The sequence below is a fragment of the Amblyomma maculatum genome, chromosome 2, assembly GCF_055883805.1.
Source record: "Amblyomma maculatum isolate TAMU_Amacu chromosome 2, ASM5588380v1, whole genome shotgun sequence".
Taxonomy (NCBI): domain Eukaryota; kingdom Metazoa; phylum Arthropoda; class Arachnida; order Ixodida; family Ixodidae; genus Amblyomma; species Amblyomma maculatum.
Window position 1 is genome coordinate 166,330,313 of NC_139345.1, and position 16,355 is coordinate 166,346,667.

The following is a 16,355-nucleotide window of genomic DNA, read 5'->3' on the forward strand; positions in this document are numbered from 1 at the left end:
TGCCAATATCGGGAACTCACTGTACATCTTGGCCCAAGCTAGCCAGTGTTGGCTACTGGCAGCGCCAACACTGGGAGAGCACTGGCTAGACTGGGCCATTGTTGGACATTGTGTTGACTGGCATGTCCTATGTTGGGAGCATGCTGGTTAGGCTGGCCCAATGTAGGGCCACTGCTTGCCGTCGTACTTACAACATTGGCCCAATGCTTTGTGCTGCCTGGGCAGCACACCAGCATTGGTCCAACAATGGTTCATCACTGGAAAAGAATGGCATCAATATTGGACTGATATTGGCATTTGGGCATTTTACTACATTCTCCATTCTTGGCCCATCTTTCGTTCCAAGATTGGTCCAGTGTTCAACCAAGCTGGAGCCACCAATGTAGGCACAATATTAGACTTTCCATTCATGCACCATGATTTCTGCCAATACTGTCCAGCATTATACCATCATTGTATTACCAATATTTGTTTAATACCAGCTATTCCATTGATGGCCCATTGTCAATGCCAATATCATACCAATGGTTAGCCATTGCAGGTGCACTGGCTACTCCATTCATGCCGCATATTGTCGATACCAATATTAATCCAATGGTTTGAGTACACCGGCTACTCCATTCATGTGCTATTGATGATGTCAAGATTACACATTTCGTGGCACTGCCTGTGCAGGCCATAAAATGCAGCCTTTTTCATTCTAGCCATATTCGTGACAGCACATCGAACTTGCTGGGACAATGTTGGCCTTTCAAATAGGAGTGGCCATATAAATTCAAATTGTTGCTCATGAGCAACCAGTAGATATTCACAAAACAAGGGCATGGTTCACAAAAAGATAATATTTATTGCAATTGTTACTATAGACGGCAGTTGTTACTAGCCAGCGCTGAGGGCACACACAGCAGCAGTTAGCGGGGCAGTGGCAGGGTTGGTCAGGGCAGGGCGGGCTCCCGGGAAGTGGAAGGGGCCAGGGAGCTGGAGGACACACTCATAGGCGTAGTGAGGAGGCTGACCCTGCAATTGCATTCACAGGTGGCATGCCTGGTTCGCCAGGGGAGGTTTCAGCATAAAGCCTTTTTCTTCCACCCCCCCTGTCACAGGAACCAGGCAGCCACCTGCGAATAAATGCGTGTGCCTCCAAATCGTCCACCCCAACTTTTTCGCAAATGGCACCTGCACAAAAACAATGAGGAAACAAAATTTACAACACTATTACGAGGCATATAAAATCGCGCGCATTATTTTAGGAAGATGTAGAAAATTCCAGGATTCATGTACCAAAATTTATGGTCAATGAGAAACACTATACTGATGAGTTCCAGACTAGTTTCAGCTGCCTTAGGTTTATTAGGATGAAAGACGCACATACATTGCATAGCATGTGCCCTGTTGCATTTTGATCGCCTCCACAGCAATACGGCTGAGACAGCCAGTGTTTCATCCCACACTAGGAATTAGTGCTTGATTATCGGCTGTCTCCGCATATGACTGGCGCGCTAGTTTTTTGCCGCTCCTACGCTTTCTGCGATGTGCAAACAGTTTATACTAATAATCGTTACCAAGAGAATGTTCGGCGACCATTTTCATTTTTTTTAAATGGCTAGATATAATATACACAAGCGATCTAAGCCCACGACTGCTGCACTGGCCGCTGGTTAGCTGATATACGCTTTTGACTGGTTTTGTGGATAGTTCACTTAAACGGGAGCTCACTTAAACGGGTAGCTCACAGGTGCATCATTTTTACACATATACTGCTTGTCCAAGCAAATTTGATCCAAGGGATAAAAAAAACATTTCGGAGGCAGGCAAAGGAAACCAGATATATATTGCTGGAAGCTACCTTGAGCGCCACAGAAAAGGTTTTGTTTGGAATCCTTATTGACATTATTTACCTAAATTCCAGATTAATGCCTTACACAATAAATGGTGTTGCTACTTTGAAGAGTACCGGCACAATCCACGTTTGAATATTTGTGATAAAGAACCCTCACGTCTGCATTTTGAACGCCAGATACAATAGAAAACCACGAAAATACAGAAATCTGATTCCCGGACAATACAATTGAGGACTTGGCTTGGCTAGACAGCCCTGTGTAGCATTAGAACTACAAGTTGCCTATGGTTTCTTCGTCCGCGCCAGCACATCGTCCAACAAGACTGTATTTGTATTTTACAGCTGAAAAATACTGTTAAACTCATTTATATCCTTACCGCTTTGTAGTCATTATCAGCATTGCAAAGTTCGGCGCGCTCATTGTAACTCGAGCCTTCATGTGCGCCAAAGGGCCGACGCGAAGCAACCATCGCCAGCATATCACCCTTACTCATGCATGGGGCTAGCAATCTTAGCGGCAGGTTGTTTTGTCCGCTCAAAATCATGTTGTGAGCAGCACAGTTGAGGTGCGCGAATGGGCTGGTAACGGTTTCGGTATCTACATAACCCGGAATTTATCTACAGCTGGCAAAAAAGGTACACATGAAGTTTCTAACCGCAAATATTGAAACAGGGGTTTCCGAACGTGCTCACCGACTCTGTAAGTCCTATTTATTGTCTAAAGTGAATATTTAGTACTTGAAGCGAATAACCTCACTTCCCCACGTACAAAATAAAAATTTTCTGCGCTGTCCTAAGTGGCTGCCAGCAATGCACCACCGGTTTCCATCGTCTGTTTCTAATGGTTTATTTATAACCCTTGGCTCAAGCTATGGGGCGCAGCAGGTGTAATGTAGCTTGAATAAAACCTGCAAGAGATCATATATATGGGTAAATTTGTAAGGTTTACAGATTTCACTTACAAATTCTACAGGAATCGCGTCACTGCGGCCTTTCTTTAAAATTGACACGTAATAGCGCTATATTCGTGGCTAAAATAAAGTAATCAACGCATTAATTCAGCTTAGCAAATGCAGCTGTAACAGAAAGTGAGGGCTGGCTACACGCTTTCTAATTTTCTTAGATGGCACAACCGTTCGAAATATGGCATATTAAAAAAATGCCCTTGATATTGGCTTTCTCACAGCGTATTATGGGTGCCTTAGATAAGAAACATAATCGAGGTCCCATGGCCATCTTTCGTTTCCAATGAAATTCTTATATGTGGTGGGCAAGTATCTAGACACAAAAAAATTAACCTAATTAGTTTTTCAAGATACGCGTAGTTTCCTCGAAAAAAAAACAATTGTATGGTATATCTCTAGAGGTAGCAAACGCTGTTTTTGCCATTTCAAAATGTTGCAAGTTTGGATACCATGATTTTGTCATCTGCTCTTTTTTACTCACTAAATATATGCAGGTTTTATATTTACAAACACTATTAGAAACCTATTTTGTTTTTGCAGTTGTGTTATTAAAAAATCGAAAACTTTTCTTCAGGAGCGATACGCTGCAAAAATATTCATTTTTAACCTTATGTACTGGCATATGATGCATTAGGTTGGTTGCACTAAACATGTTTTCACTTCGACGCATGTTTTTAATTCCAGGCAGTATCTGGAGCTCCAGACCACTAGGTGTGTTCTCCACAACGCATCAAAATTGCTCAGAATTCGAAAACAGCAGTAAAGGGCAAATTTGCTGCAATTAAAAAAAGATCATCTTCGATTTTCATTCAAATCCCTCTCAAAAATCTTCAGTACCTCAAAAATATCACGGACTAAAAAGTGTTGCGTTATACTGTTTAAAAATATAACATTAAATATTAAACCAAGTGCTTGTGCTGATAATGGCCAAACTCAGCCTGCATTCTTGCAAGATCCAATAATATCTTGGCACAGAAACTATTTTTCTACATTATCTAGGTTCCATTCTTTATTTCTGAAAAAATTTGAAGCTCTAGATTTGTGTGTGTATCTGCATATTATTTTGAAATTGGACAAAAGTAAGAAAATGGTAAAATAAGGAAAACTGATTAGAATTGAAGAAACGGCCGCAACATCAATTTTTATCAAAACCTGTGGAAACAATGCAAAGTACTTTGTTAATTTGAGTCACTAAATATATTGAATTCTGCAAAATGTAATATTAGAATTATAAAAATGCTTGTTTTTGTTCTATAGATGTGCTTATATCGCTCCCCCTTATGGAATAGGCATCAAAACTTCAATTTAGTATTTGCTTAATTTAGTAACATTTTACCTTAAGTAAAATTTAAAACATTGTCAGCGCTTAACACCGTTTTTCTGCTTCTGGGACAAATACTTAATATAGCTTAAAATGATATTAATTCACTATTTCTGTCAATTTCATGGCAGAACGCAAGTGAAGGCTGAACTTTTTCTCTTTCCTGCATTCTTTTTATTGCTAGGTGCAATAGTATTCAATCTAGGTTATTAATATATTATTCCATTTGTCAGCTTTGACCACCACTAACAATACTATATTTTTGAAGATGATTTTTCAATGTGTAGTTTTTATAATTACAATCCTAAGCAAATCGCTTTCCAGCATAATACTTTTGGTGGCATTACAGAGAACACACATAGCAGCTTAGAGCTCCAAATTCTGCCTTAAATTAACAATATGACCTGCGTAATAAACACAGAATATTTTAGTGCAAACAACGCAATGCGTCACGCCAGTATGTAAGGTTGAACATTAACATTTTTGTAGCGCGTTGTTCTTGAAGCAAAGTTTGCGATTTTTTACTAAATCAACTGCATCAATGAAACACACTTTTAATACTTCTTATACAAGTAAACGTTACCCAAATGCGGTGAGTAAAAAACAGTGGATGACAAAATTTTACGCAACCAGCCGGCCTCCAAACGTGCAACTTTTTGAAACGACAAAAACGGCGTTTTCCAGCTTTAGTGATGGGCGTTTTTTTTTTCGAGAATACTACGCCGCATCTGGCAAACCTAAGGGTCATTCCTTTGTGTCGAGACATTAGCCCACGACATATGAAAATTTAATTAAAAAAATGGTCATGGCACCACGATTACTGTTCCTGTCCGAAGACATCCATATTTGTTTTCATTTCGTCTCTTCAACAGGCTGGTTTAGCCAATGCGGTGAGTAAAAATATCATCGCATATATTAAAGATTTTCGCGCTATATGTTATACCTAAAGCTACCTATATTGTCACAACTGTCATACATTATTTGTAGCTGAAACATTACAAAAGGGATTCGATTGCAAATTGTTCGCTAGTTAAATAGACGTACGAGATGACACACGTATACTTTGTAGAATACAATTTAGGAAAGAGCAGATACAAACTACAGGCGAATAATGCTATGATATAGAGCATATGTATTACTCCGGTTAACAGTAAAAAAATCAACTTTTAACATATTAATATATTCGACAAACTATTGCATGCTCACATAGGAACACAATTAATGAGCTCATCCACGCATCTAATGTCTATGGGCATTAGACGTGTGGATGACTTCGTTTTATTCTAATTCGTGCGTCACTCAAAATAATTGAACGAGAAAAAGTTAATGTCTACACAATTTTCAGTGAGTATACCACAAATTATACTAAGGTGCTTCATATATGTCACATCACCTAGCAAGTGAAATGGGATAACAGAAGTAATCAGACTCTAACCCTGATCAGCATTTCGCTTTTGCACCATCTTTGTAAGTTTTTAGGCAGGCTTTTCCACTGATTATCCTCTTCTTTATACCCCTGCCACCCACAAGACACAAATCTTCTGGGGGTATACCGAACTGTTGGTTTTCGCACCAGTGATACAACTTAATCGATCCATTTATACGTAGAAAACACTCTCGATGCGCACCTAAAAAAAATGAAAGCATGTATGTGTAGGTGAAATCATTCACCGGCGATTTAATAATATGATTTGAACAATAAAATCAAAAGATCACACTCAAAGTAACAAAAAAGTGGTGGAGAGATAGGAATTGAAGCAATGAAAGGCGGTTGCTTTCTGCAAAAAGCCAATAGCAAGAGGTCCACCGTCTATAAGAATAGGCAATAAAAATAAGGCATATTTAAAGGTGCATGCAGCAGTTACAGTGATGCAGTGCTACCTTTTTTTAGGCAGACTTTTCCGCTGATTTTCTTCTTCTTTATTGCCCTTCCAACCACAGGACACATATCTTCTGGGGGTTGTCGGTTTTCGCACCAGTGATACAACTCAATCGATCCACTTCTACGTAAAAAACGCTCCCAATGCGCATCTAAAAAAATGAAAGCATGTATGTGCAGGCTAAATCATTCACACATGATAAAACAATATGATTTGAACAATGAAATCAAATGATCACACCCAGAGCAACAAGAAAGTGGTGGAGAGATAGAAATTGAAGCAATGAAAGACGGTTGCTTACTGAACAAAGCCTATAGTAAGAGGTCCTGCGTCTCTAAGAATAGGCAATAAATTAAGGCTCGTTTATAGGTGCATGCAGCAGTTAAAGTGATGCAGTGTTACCTTTCTGTTTCACTGCAGTGATTGGTATAAATATTACAGCAATTGCTAGGCATCTCAGGTAACCCCATTGAAAACTTCATCCAAGGTACCGAGGAGCAGTGGCGTGTTATTTGCAGCTGTTAACGGAAAGACAGGCTATCCTATGAGTGCATGCGCATTTCCTCCTTTTTGTATACTTGAATAAAAGCGACTGAACAGTGAGTGTTGTAAGAGGTGCAGCGTCCCTAGGAATGGGGAACAAAATTAAGTTTTAGTAAACAGAGGTACAAAAAGAAGCAAATATGCCTGCAATAATAGCATGATGGCCTACCTTTTGATCAACAGCTGTAAACAACCTGTCACTGCCAGTCGGTTCTTTAGATAGGCTTATCAATGCCAGAGCTTAAAGCTAAGAGCAATATGAGTAATGTTTATTGCGGTCACGGCCGTAAACAATTCTAGCGGAACACTCCATTACTGTAACTATTCAACCGTCCATTTGTACATATCGTTCATTAAAGAACCATGCACATCATATTAAGTTGCTCTTTTCTACTCCCAAATGATTTCCTATAGAATTAGAATACGTGGATCGCTGCTTCGGTTTCAACATTCTTGCACGATGGCTATGGCGTGCACTTCATGCATACGGTACGGCACGTGAGGTACAAAGAGCTGTAATTGCCGAACAGGCGGACCTGACGTCCTGTCCCATTTCGCCTGAAAGTGCGCGCCGTCATCGAGCGCTTCGCGAGCAATATATTTCGGACGATATGGTTGCCTCATACCGGCCGTCAATGTTTTGTACATTGTGTCCCGCGTGCACGTTGTTTACTTTGCAGTGACAGGGACGCAGTGCACACACGGCTGATGTGCCTTTCTGCTTGTATTGTTATTTTCCCCCGCCCTCGAAGGGCGTCTGCGAAATCGCTCTCCTATTGTCGCCGCTTTCTGATAACGCCCTCACCTGAAGGCACGTGCTCAGAAGGGAGGCGTCGATTAAGAAAATTTTGAAAAGGGGCTCACTTGCGCTGTTCACGGCTTTCAATTCCTCAATATGATATTAACCATTATAAAAGTGGAGGTTGATTATGACTTAATTATAGCCTAGTCATCAAGCGGCATCACGCACATGTCTGCCCCACTGTAAAATTCGCTTGCACAGACGGCACGAACAGTTTTCAAAACTTCGTCTGTACATCTGAAAACAAAAAACTGCCCTTAACTCTTAACAAAATCCAAAAACTGTGTGAACATGGCTTCCTGCGCGCAGAAGAGAGGCTGTCCAAAATATATGTACAAAGCCGGGCGCATAGTATCTGGTTACTAATTGATTGCGGCGCGCTGCACAGTAAAAAAACTGCGCAAATGGCTGCCTGCAGTGTTCTGTCACGTGTTGGTGGCATACACACCTGTTACGCACGGCTTCTCTATTTTCGGCGCAAATGCTATTCATATCGCAGCCAGCAAATAAGTCCACGCACTTGCTTGCATGTAACCCGGACGAAAATTCGCTTAGTTCTTGAAGTCATGCTTCGCGCAGTTGTTTCGAGGAGAATAAGGAAAGAGAACATTTGGGACTGGTAGGAGATTATATAGAACCAATTATGAAGCAATGGCATGCTGCAAAAATATATACTCACGGTCTAAGATGACGGCGTTCACTGAGTCTAATGCCGATGGTATCCCGCCGTTGCTGTAATCCGTACTCCGGCGACATTTCACAGCTCAGCTATTCACTGATATGTAGCAAGCACCAACCGGAGCACATGGACATGTATAGGCGCAAGAGAAAATTATGCACAGCACAATGAAAAAGAAAATTAATGAGGGAAGAAATTAAAGAAAGGTTTAAGAAGCTGTCACAAGTCTTGTAGCGTCTCCAACAAGCTCTGAAATGAACGCTTCGGGAGGAGGCCGCACAGCAGCGCAGCTGGGGATGCTGTCTGTTGTGTCTTGCACGTAGACGCGTAGGCGAGGGGGAACAACGACCCGCTCAACCAGCGCGTGATTCCCGCCGCGGTGTTGTGTTCGCAAGGGCTGCGCGTGGGAACGAAGGACCAACGACCCTCTCAACATTCCATTCGTCCTTTACCCAGCCCTCTTCTGCTTGCACCGGCCAGCCGTGACTTCGGACCGTGCCGATGAGCGGCCGCCAGCGCGCACCGCTCGAGTCGAGTTCTAATAAATAGTTTTGTTTTGTGTGTTCGCAAACGCATTGTTTCTTGAAGCGAACCACGGACAAACATTTTCTAAAAAAATAGAAAGCCTCCCCATCTACCATCCACATTATTGCGTAAATCCATACAGCTGGTGCATCGACAAATGCGCGCGTCCCCTCCCTTTCGCCACCTATGATCGAACAAAGGATGGTCGTTCGACCTTTTATATCTACTTCAAAATATTATATACTGTTGCGTGATGACTGATTAATAATGTCAAAGAGGCGGAGTTCCGAGCTTCTCTTCTATTCTGGCCAACTTTGGTTATAGATTATACAAATTATGCTCAAGTTAGCTAGCTGAAAATTATCCGACTAAATATATACATGTTTTTATTTGTATTCAGTTAATGTTCGCTTTTCGGGTATGAGTAGATGTTTTTATAAAAATTCTAAACATCGGCCCAGGAAACGAAAATTTTCCTAATTTGCAGGCCTTTATTTCAGAAAAGGTTCATGGTAGAGCAGCAATAATTCCACAATATGTTCTCAGCATAATTATCCGCAAACAGCTAAAGCTCATATTTTTATGACATTTGGATACAGAGATACGATCGCGCTAATTTACAGAAAACAGCGAACATTGAAAATTTTTAGGAAGACAAAAACAGTTTTCACATTGTTTAAACTTTTTCCACCTATTCTACACTACCTCAGCTTTCAAAACCATTAAAACACCTTGCATAATTTTGTTGCGCAAGTAATTATGGCCACATCGATAAAGCCTTTGTCCAATTATAGCGCACCGCGCTGTTCTGAACATTCTACGGAATTTGTGAATTGTTCAAGGTTTTTAAATTTTGGCATATAATTTTGTAACAGGGAGAAATATATTTACAAAAGAGGATTAAAGATATATACATTGAGGAACAGCCAAGGAGCCAGGCTACGAGGGCCGCCCATTCGACGCACTTCTTTTTCTTAATCTTCCACAAACGAGAGCGCCACTTCGTCCTCATCATTCTCCAGCTGTAACAATATTTCTTCGCTCATGTTTTGTCTCGACTTCGCAAATCGACGGTGACAGACACAGCAATGAATGATTCAGAATCAATTTTGTGCGCGTCGAGGTCCTGAAGCGCTGTGGCATCCGGCAATACACAGACGTTTTTCGCAATCACCTTCACCTTAACGCGGATTGCACAAAAAGACGATAACGTTCAATGAGCAAGCAACGTATTCCAAATCATTTTAGTAGAATGAAAGAATTGGAAAGGGCATGGAAAACTGCCTCATTAAAACAGTGTTTGTAGGCTGCATTCGTTTTTTCGAATGACTCGACAGCGCACATTATTTTCATTCCTGTACAGTTTTTTTTTATTCCTTTGCCACCGCCTAGCGCGGTTGGAATGGTCAAACTCTAAACTAATAGGCGGAAAAAACTATTTTTTTTTTTATTGGAGATATATATGTTGTGCGCCATATAAATGTACCGGGGCCTTCATGCTCGCAGTCTGCACGAAAAACTCATTTTTTTTTTACCACCGTGTGAATGCCCAAAACTAAAATGGTAACCTCGCGAGTCTCCCGGCTTTTCATTTTCCAGTGATTGCGTCTAGAAAGTACACACATCGTATTCGGTCCTTTCTCCAGGTAAACAGACGATGCTGCGCGTAGTTCCTTATGGATAATACAAAAGCACTAGAACAAAAACATCGCTGAGAAAGTGGTCATTTGTTCCTTCAACTTGAGGCAACGTTTTCCTTCTCGGCAATGAAAAAGCTACCTTCTAATCACTAATTTAATGTCACATGAACATGCTATGGCGACACGATTTCGTTTTTATGCGCGTTCTCACTGACAACTGGATTTGTACTATAGGTTACGTATAGATGCAGGGATGTAATCGGCGTCCAATACAGGCATATTGGGTCGTGAGTGCTAGCCGGTCTGGGGTATACATATGTGGTCGCACGGTCGTACTATCATTAGATATAATTGTGCGACAAGCGTATGCGCCTGCGACGAAATCTGCATGCATGCCAATAGGCTAAAACCATAAACACATATAGCTGACCCCCAAAAATGCGCCGCATATGAGCGCACCGAAAAGACGAATCCAGACAGTTGCAGCGGTACGTGCTTGAATGCGTTATATTAATTGTCGTCCCGTACGTGGTACTTGGTGAGGTCCGAACGATCGGCTGAAATGTTCTCGGAATTAAATGCCGCGGTTTGGCGTCCAGCGCACGTGTATTCAACCATAAAAATGGAGAATTTGTTTTGATTGAATGGTCAACGGAAAATATTCACTTCGGCAGCCCATTAAAGCTGTGTTTTTAGGATGGCAATGACATTTGCGAGATCAGGGGAAAAAGTGGTCCATCGTGGGCAGTTTTCATACAGGGATAGCTAATACTGGAAAAACACAAGACAAATTGCAATGGTCCATTACAGCCAGTTTAAAACAACGGAACGGTCAACGTCGGAAGAACACAGGACACCTTGGTCCATTGTAGCCAGTTTTAAAAACTGAACGGGCAACGCCGAAAGAACACAAGACAACATGGTCCATTGTAGCCAGTTTTAAAAAAGGAACGGCCAACGACGGCGGAACACAGGACAACTTGGTCCATTGTAGCCATCTTTAAAAAACTGAACATCCAATACTGGAAGAACAGAGGATAACATTGTCCATTGTAGCCATGTTTAAAAACCGGAACATCCAATGCCGGAAGAACACAGGACAACTTGGTCCAAGGTAACCAGTTTTAAAAAACGAAAAACCCAATGACGGAGGAAGGCAGGACAGCTTGGCCCATTATAGCCAGTTTTAAAACCCGTGCGACCATTATTGGTGGAACAACGGCAATCTCGGTCCAACATAGACATTCTGTATGCACGGCAGTGCCAATATCGGGAACTCGCTGTACATCTTGGCCCAAGCTAGCCAGTGTTGGCTACTGGCAGCGCCAACAGTGGGAGAGCACTGGCTAGACTGGGCCATTGTTGGACATTGTGCTGACTGGCATGTCCTATGTTGGGAGCATGCTGGTTAGGCTGGCCCAATGTAGGGCCACTGCTTGCCGTCGTACTTACAACATTGGCCCAATGCTTTGTGCTGCCTTGATCTTGTTGAAGCTCGCCTATATGCATCCTAGCGCCAACATTTCACTCACATTGCCGGCGCGCCGGGCTCCACTCGGTGTCGTTTCCTCATTATCATAGTCACCTCTAACACGTAAAAGGGAACGTGGCGTCAAACTACCAGAACTCATGAAATCAAGCTGGCATCCCTACGAAACACAAAACGTTTTATGACACCTTGACACAGTTCCAAACGTCCACCGACTTCTTATGCTAGATCAAAACGTTGTAAAAAAGTATCCGAGAAGAAGTTTGTTAGGAAATGATTAAATGACATCTTCAACAAGAAGTTAATTCATAAAGGTTTTAGGGACATTTTCAACAAGATGTGTGGTCATAAATATACACTTCAGTATAACGACAGTCGGAACGATGTGTAGAAAATAACTTTGCACGTTCATGTACATACCTCACAAAAACACGCATTATCTAGCTATACAACGCGCGGCATGAACGCGATCAGTCAAGCATATAATTGATAAACTTTAAAATTTCTGCCATTGTTATGAACATGCACATACATACGTATACGCGAGCGCTTCTATGCGAAAGGGTAGTATACCGAGTACGATCGACATCTGTTCATGCAACAAAAGGAATGTCTGTACAATGCTTGCTATGCTCCTTTCTTCCTATGCCTCTTTCACCTCACAGTTGTTCACAGTGGAGTGAAATTAAGCTACGCGAACGCAAGGCAACGACTACTGAAAGTAATGTCCCCACGCGCTCGCCATACAGCAATCCGCCTTTTGCGCGGAGTCGTAGCGGCGACCGATGGAAACATATTGGACGGCGGCGACGGCGTTTCTCGGCGCCGCCAGTGCACGGGCCTGGCGGCACCGGGCGGCACGGTGACCGTCACAGACTTGGCAAAGCGATGCCAACCACATCTGCTGCGTACGGTTGCCACTCTGTAAGCGTGCCGAGATGCAAGACGCGGTTTTTCAGGTTTTCTTCGGCGAGCTGCGACTAACAACGACGTTAAGCTTGAATTAGGGCCACCAAGCGTCAAGATGTGAATGGCCGACCTTAGCAACCGACTGCGTACTCTAGACTGTGCGAACAAACACTTCGTTACAGGTATGTATGCATCTAAAGGAAATGTGCATGATGAAAAGCATCTACCGGAGTTTGCACCAAGCCTGTAACCCACCAGTGATAGCCGCAATGAACGTTTGTTCGACGTGTCTGATGGCGATGTATTTTGTCGTTTGTTTTCTTTATGTGCGAAGGGGGCGGGTAGCGCAGATATCACAGGTGGCTCTGTGCGCTAGACCGTAATTTTAGCATGTTTTATCGCGACTGCCGCCTGACTAAAAAGAAAAAAAATTGGGCTTTGTTGCGATGCACCGCCGTTCGCGAGCCGAGTGGCTGGGCTGGTCATGAGGCTCGCGAACGGCAGTGCATTAAAACACTGTATTTTTTTTCTTGTTAGCCAGGTGGCAGTCACGATAAAACATGCCAAATATTACGGCCTAGCGCACACAGCCGCCTGTGATATCTAAGCTACCTAGCCCTTTCGCACATAAAGAAAGGAACGACAAAATAAATCGCCTTCAGGCCCCGGCGCAACTAAAGCAATCACGCACCGAAGAAATCCTCATTGCAGCTATCACTGGAGCGTTACAGGCTGGGTGCAAACTCCAGTAGGTACTTTTCATCATGGATATTTCCTTTAGATGCATACATATCTTTAGTATCTGTGGTTTTGCCGCTCGAAACATACGACGCACCTGACACTCTTGCACGACGCACAGTATTTTTTTTTTACCTTAAAGGCTCGCCTTCGTGCACGCCAAAGCATTCGGATTTTGTTCCTTTGGTGTACGCAATCAGATGCACTTCGTTAGGGAGCTTGATAATCATCGTCTTCGTCCAACCGTTTGCAACGGCAAGGAAACCGCCCGGCACAAATGAGCCTCCTGGAAGGTTCATGCTCGTTCACTTGCAGAGTGGATCGCTCTGGACGTAGAACAGGGTTGGTTCCTGACCGAGCTGCCCATCCGATATGTAGGAGATGCACATGTGCCGCCAAGTCGTTGATTCCGCAGAAATCGCGGCGGGGGCAGAAGGGTTGTGGATCCTTTCACAACAAAATGACCATTCTTTGTGCACGGAGAACCTTTTCACCACTGCGACCACATCCGTTCTGACTCCTGAGGGCAGAAACCGGCTACAGCGCTGAATCATCCGTTGCCAGAAAACTGCCGCGCGTTTCCTGCTGGTGTGCATTCCGGCCGGGACAATGCCCTTTTCAGGGGGTGTGTATAAGTGGCTCTCTGCCGAGCTTCGTAGATGAAATCCTATAGCTGCACGCTTGTAGATTACGCGAGGAGGAAGCGACGCCCATTGCACCATGCCGGCGCCGCGGTGACCGCAGTGTGCTCGGTAACTCGACACTCCGCGCATATGCGCCGCTCGAAATCACAAGAGACGATTCCACCTAGATCTGCAGCATCAACAAACCCCTGGCTGCTTTGCCCTTTGAGATCCCTCTCTCTCTCTCTCTCTCTGCCTCCGCGCTCTCCTGTCTGCCCAAAACCTGCACGCTGAGAGCGTTTCATTCTGTCACGTCGAACACGTCCTGCGCTACACGCTCTTACAATACGAAGATAGTATATGCGTGCATTATGAGTGGATTGTGAAAACGTTGTACATTCCCCCATACTGCGTGAACGTGATATACTGCAATCACTGTCGCTGCTTTCCTCCCCGAGGCCAAAGAAGGGCGGAGCTTTCTCTTTCTACCTGCATTGGCGTGGCCATTTCGTAAGGTGCTCTTTCGCGAATCGCGTCGTCTGCTACACTGCCGTTCAATGTGTTTCTCGCCCGCTCCCGCATGATGGCGCCACATCCTCCCGCAAAAGGCGGATTAAGCCAAGTATCGGTCAGTTTGTCCTTGCAATTGCACTCCACAGTAAACGATTAACGAGATGCTTATATCATTGTAACGACGCGTCTTCGAAGTTCAGTCATCAATCAAGCTCGTATACCGCATCAATGAAAAAGTTTGTAACCGTCTATTCTGCATAAAAGCCAAAGGTTGGAACGATAAACACCTAGCAGCATCATAAACACAGCACCACCTTGGCAGCCATGTTGGCATTATAACTAAGCCCAGTAAGCTGCAGCTGTGTCCTGAATCGGCTGCATATGGCTGCCTAAGTCGAGTATCTTTCTCTATGCCTCAGTCTCAAAATCACCCTCTGCACAAAGCTTGAAAGTAAAACGCTTGTTTACAATTATTAGAGAGTCTACATTAGGCTAAATGTATTAACCATTATTTTGTGTTTTAGCACTTTTGTCGCTTGCCAGTTTACCAGTTTACCCACATGGCGCTTCTCCTATTGCGTTGTTGGATTTGGCGGCATTTCTTCTAGTCGCCTTGCTCTGGCAACATGTGCAGCGTCATCTTAAAACGGGAACTTTGTGCTCTACATGAACTACGCATACTTTAGCCCTCGTCTGCCGCTATCCTGCAAAAGTGCTTTTATACTTGACTTTCCTTTGTGGAACCGTGAAACTACGGCGATGGAAAGAAAGCCCTAAGCGCCCTGCCACGCCGGCAAAAGCACCGGCGATTAGATGCAGCTGTAGAACCGCTAATGCTGAACAAAGTGTAGTTGGTATGCGAACCTTCGAATAGTGGTTTCGGCCACACTGGCGCAGAAATCACCCATTGTGGTTCTTTGACAGCACATCAAATGAGCAGAGCATTGATGTTGATTTTGTTTCCACGATGGGTGATGTCGAAGAGCATAGTATGGAAGACATAGTTCCATTTATACACTGTAAAAAAAAAACGGCTGAAGTGGGGAGCGACGTCCACTTTGGTCCTCAAATCGGGCCGTTACTCCGCGAGAAGAGCAACTGCGGCGAGAAGCGTGCCGTGTGAAAATTTGGAGGATTATTCAGAAATGTGTTTGTGTTTGTCGCGCCACATTTCTGAATACGATGCAGCACCAACTAGCCCATCAAGCCGTTATTTTGGAGGATTATTGTTTAGTCCTGGCTCGAAAAAGACAATAAAGAGGAGGAACGGGAAGACGAACTATTCACTTGATCCTTGGCTTCCCTTCCCGTCTGTCTCGTTGTGCGTTTCAAGAGCAGAGAATGTTTCTGGCTCGATGGCCAAAACGTGCATACTATGTTGCTGAAACTGCATACTACATGCTGGAATTAGCTTTTTGACGCTGGGTGTGTCCCTGGCATCCTCGATGAACTGGGAGAAGCACTCTATATGTGCGCATGGGGCTGCACTGGATCCACTATCTCTTTGGAAATAGTCGGAAGTCCGGAAACTGGCAGGCGAGAAATAATGTATGGTTCAAGTAAGCACCTTTTTTGCTAAGAAGTCGCTGCGCACCAGTAAGAAAACAGACAGTATCCTTTTTCAAGAGTTTCCATGTTTCGATGGGTCGTTTCGAGCGTTTGGAGAGAAGCCACGATCGTCGCGCGCCTCTGATATCTCATGACATACTAACGATTAACGTGCAACTAAAACTGGAATTGAATAATGTGGGCTACCATGCATACCAAACTTCACAGCTTATCTTGAGAGCACTCAACGCAATGGTTACTGTCAAAATGTTCAATGCGGGCTCAATCGCGGGCTTCAAACAGGGCCTGCGAGCATAGCCTGCACCGCGGCCCAATATAA

General features: G+C 43.6%; 1 long non-coding RNA gene across 1 annotated transcript; it reads right to left on the bottom strand.

The window, feature by feature from the left end:
* Nucleotides 1-569: 569 nt before the first annotated feature.
* On the bottom strand, nucleotides 570-8,589 carry LOC146200365 (uncharacterized). Its single transcript, XR_014705227.1, has 3 exons — nucleotides 8,031-8,589; nucleotides 6,008-6,157; nucleotides 570-1,176 (listed from the first exon to the last, which is right to left on the bottom strand). It is a non-coding gene; the product is annotated as an uncharacterized LOC146200365 (long non-coding RNA).
* Between the last annotated feature and the right edge of the window lie 7,766 nt (nucleotides 8,590-16,355).